Source organism: Lygodium microphyllum, chromosome 28, assembly GCF_053477565.2.
Source record: "Lygodium microphyllum isolate KBCC chromosome 28, Lygodium_microphyllum_v1.1.10, whole genome shotgun sequence".
Taxonomy (NCBI): Eukaryota; Viridiplantae; Streptophyta; class Polypodiopsida; order Schizaeales; family Lygodiaceae; genus Lygodium; species Lygodium microphyllum.
Genome location: NC_141162.1, coordinates 96,964,067 through 96,968,547, shown reverse-complemented (window position 1 = coordinate 96,968,547; position 4,481 = coordinate 96,964,067). Strand labels below are relative to the sequence as shown.

The window sequence follows — 4,481 nt, the reverse complement described above, 5'->3', positions numbered from 1 at the left end:
ATTCTATTGGTGTCCATATTGTGTATATTGGTTATGTCTTGAGGGTTCTCCATTCATCTATTTTTTGTAGTTCTCTCTCTCTCTCTCTCTCTCTCTCTTAGTTTTCCTTTATTCTCCCTCACAAGCTCCCCTCCCTCTTGCATAGCATCCTAGTCCGCTCTTCCATGACTAGGTGGTGCCCTTACCTTATTCACTTTGTGGCAAAAGGAAGTTTGGCATAGTATAGAGGCTGCCATACCGAATTTCCTTTGTTATAAATTGGTGCCTGTGCTGAGGACATTCTCATTCACAATTATCTACTTCCTTATGCGGGATGATACAACACATAGTGGTGCATCCTCTACAACAAGTACTCCAAGTGGCTATTCTCCAATGCCTTCACCAACTCTTTTTGAAGCTGGTGGAAGTCCACGACTCCCACAATGGTCTCCCAAGGAAGAAAGAAAGTATGCCTATCGGATCACCGCACGTATGCGGGTGAAAGGTGTTCACCTTAGGAATTCCATTCTCTCACAATGGAAAAAATCATGTTGCCATCAATTGCTAGGTTCTCATAATTGTGGTGAGTGTTTTGCAAACAAAGTGAAGGCCCTTTCGGGAGGTCCTCGTCTCCAAATCATCAAATCCCTCTCTCTCTTTGGCCTAATCTACATCAAAGGAGGACAACTATGCATGAACAGTGTGGAGTTTTGTAGAGGTGTAAAGTATGAAGACTACCTTCAACTATTGCTAGCTCGAAGGTTGGGTATGGTTGAAAAGGTGGCCATAACACCTTATGAAATATATATCACCGAGGATGGACACACTAAGGCAAGAACAATCACTAGTGAGCAAATTCTCTGTATAGCAAAGTTGGTGGGTTCCAGAAAGAAACACTCTAGGGAAAATCCTTTATAATTTAAGAAAGTGCATTCCCTCTACTCCCTTAAGTAGTCTCCACTTATGAATAATAATAATGACCCAAATTTTTACACCTTCCACTCTGTACAAAACATCCAAGTTAATGTATGCATCAGCAGGAAGATTTTCTTCCAACAGCGTCTTATCATGTACTTTGGGGCTGAAAGATTAAGGGAGATTCTTGTATCACTAGAACCTATAATCTTCCCAATGCTAGACTACAATGCATCCTTCAATGTACATGTCTTTATTTTATTATAATAGTTTCTCATGAGTCACCGCGAGTTGTATAGACCAATCCAACCTCTTGCTATACAAATCGGGCATATTGTAGCCATCACAAAGCTTAGATTCCAATGCATTATTAGAAGCATACTGGGGCCTAGACGTCTTGCTGAAATCAATGTATCTTTGAACCCATTCATCCTTTCCCTCATAAAATACAACTTAAGTCTAGACGTTGTCGTATTGCTGCGCATTCGAGGTGTGAAAACCACCCAAAAGTTGTGCGTGTGATTTGATACTTTGTACATACTTAGTTGTTATGTTTGCTCTTTCATTCTATGCTGAAGACGGAGAAGAACATGGAGTTTTGGTAGATTGGTAACTCGAGATGCAATCTCATGGGCTACACTTATTTCAAGATATCCCGATTATGGGCTTTGTGAGGATGTTTCCAACATCTACAACTGGATGGTATTTCTCCTGATGCTAGTACATTTTTTTACAGCCTGAAATCATGTAGCATCATAGGAGCTTTAGATACAAGCCGAGAACTTCATGTAGAGATATAAAAAAGGGGGCTAGATAATGAGTTTCATGTTGGCAATACACTTGTGGACATGTATAACAGATGTGGTCGGGCTTCAAGCATGTGGCATTCTTTGGGCATGGCTGCAGCATATTGAGCTCATCTTTGGTGGCATGGATCCTAGACATTACATTGGACAACATACTTACGTGCCAGTCACACGAAAAGGCTACTGGCAGTTTGATATGGGAGACTTTCTCGTAGGTGGAAAGACAAAAGGTTTCTGTGCCAATGGCTGTGCTGCTATTGCTGATTCTAGAGCATCTTTGATGGCTGGGCCAACGTGAATCATAACAGCTATAAATGAGGACATTGGAGCATTTGGTTTCATGAATGAGCAATGCAAGGCCATGGTGTCTCAATATGGTGATATGATTATTGAAATGGTTAAGCAGCAGATCAATCTAAAAAAGATATGTGCACAGATTGGCATGTGTTTCCAAAGAGCAAAGGATTTCAGCCCAGATATTGCAAGCGTACTGGATAGGGGTCATGAGGGTCTGCATGACACTGGATGTACTATGTGTGAAATGGCAATAGTATGGGCACAGAACCAACTGATCACTGATGAGTCTGGAGAGCTTATCAAAGCGTATTTTAGCAAGATGTGCAAATGCCTTCCGAATCCGAATGGAGAGAGTGTTGTGGAGTGTGACCAAGTTTCTTCCATGCCCACAGTGACCTTTACGATAGGAGGGAAACATTTTGATCTTACGCCTGAGCAGTATATCTTGAAAGTTGGAGAGGGTAATGAAATGCAATGTGTTAGTGGGTTTATGGGTCTGGATGTTCCTTCAGGGCCTCTATGGATTCTTGGAGATGTTTTCATGGGCGTTTACCACACGGTTTTCGATTATGGAAATACACGTGTAGGCTTTGCTAAGGCCGCCTAATTGTCGTGAGGGCCATGGGAAAATATCTTTAATCATATTGACAATGAAGTGATTTGCAGGCTTGGTCGATATAAAAAAGTGTGATTAATGCTGAAATTGGCCCGCTTTCCTGGGGAAAAAAGAGGCTTTTCTGGAAAAAGGGGGGAAAAAGCAGATTCGAAAAGCAGGGAAGATTCGGCAGTTTAAGGAAAGGAAGGAAAAAACAGAGGAGGGGATCGACGGGAGATGAACGAAGAAGGAAGAAGTAATAAGGAATGAAAAGCGATGCTAATTGGGGAGAGGGGAAGAAAACGCAGAAGAACAAGGGAGCTACGGAACGAATCGGGGGAAGAATCTCTACAACTTTGAAGGAGATTTACGGAAAAGAAGGAAAGGAAAGAATTTTTTTTAATCACAGGGAGGCTCGACAGTTTCAAAAAGGAAATCAGGGAAGGAGGGCGATCCTCCTATCAACTTACTTGCCAGTCTGGAGTTTTTCAGAATGTAATGGAAAGAGAAGATGAAGCCGATGATTACAAAGGAAGATGACGACGCTAGTGGCAACTGCTTTACCATTTCTTATGTGGTCTTCTCAGACATGGAGCGCCTCATTGAAGAACCCAAGAGGAGCTCGGAGGCAGGGACACTACTGTGAGCACAGGAGTGCTTGGTATATATGACACTAATGAAAACTATTGTGGATCAGAAGGAAAGGAGCAGCTCGACATTGCTGCGAAACGAAGAGAGAGTCATGGCGTTAAAAAATCAGAAGCTGATTATCAGGGAATAAAGATAACGAAGTGGTAGATGATGACAGAGAGGATTGAGGAACTGACCGGGAGTCTCTCAGTGCCAAGGAGATTGAGCAAGCTGCGGAGATTGAGTACCAAATTGTTGGGCGCGTCAAACCTGAAGAAATCCCGCCTTACAGGGCACCTAAGGCTTTTGCAATCGTGCAGGTTGGTTCTCATCAATTCAAGATCTCACCTGGAGATTATATCTACACAGAAAAGCTGAAGCATGTTGATGTGAACGACAAGCTATGTTTACTGAAGGTCTTGTTACTAGGCTCAAAGGCACAAACAATCATAGGAAGGCCTGTTGTACCAAAGGCTGCTGTTCATGCAGTGGTTGAAGAGCAGCTTTTGGATGCCAAAGTTATCATTTTAAAAAAGAAGCAGATGAAAAATTATCGTAGGCATAGAGGGCATCGACAGGAACTGACCCGCCTGCGCATACTTGACATTAGAGGACTTGGAGAGGCTCGAAGCGCAAGGGTTGGGGCTTTGCAGCCATCATAATTTATGTTCTGGAGAACAAAAGCTTGGACTAGTGTTTCCAAGGGGGGGGGGGGAGAGTATAGCAACTACAAGCAGGAAAGCAATGGATGCCTGCAACCAAGCTGGACTGTTGATTTTACATCTTAAATGTGGAAAGGAAATCTTTTAGCTTTTAACGACATCCTAAAACAGGGTGCTTCTCTTTCTTTTTTTTTATGGAATGCAAAATAAAATGCTGTCCAAGACTGTGCCACATCAGCATGGCACCATCATATCAGTAGTGCAGTGACACGTGACCTACTTACAACGCCAATTGATTTGTATGGAGGCACAATAAAGTTTAGATATGACTGCCTACATGGAGCAATTTTTGTTGCAACAGGAAAAAGGGGTTTCCAGAAGCTTGCTGTTGTATTCTGCAAAAACCATTCATAATTCTTTCTTGAACGTACACCCACAACCATAAAACAGAGTCGTCCAGAACTTGTTGCTGTGTGGAAAATTGGATAATAGGATTATTCACATGATGGATCTTCTATCTTGAAATTTATCAAGGACTTCTGAAGTTGCGACATTGCTTTCGAAACCCTTCGACAACGTGTTCATCTTTGTACTCTA

The 4,481-nt window shown here is 42.2% G+C and overlaps 2 pseudogenes; both read left to right on the top strand.

Moving 5' to 3' along the window:
• The first annotated feature begins 2,217 nt into the window (after window positions 1-2,217).
• On the top strand, window positions 2,218-2,662 carry LOC148011780 (aspartic proteinase A2 pseudogene; annotated as a pseudogene).
• A 466-nt stretch (window positions 2,663-3,128) lies between these two features.
• LOC148011779 (large ribosomal subunit protein bL21m pseudogene) lies at window positions 3,129-3,925 on the top strand (annotated as a pseudogene).
• Window positions 3,926-4,481: the final 556 nt, after the last annotated feature.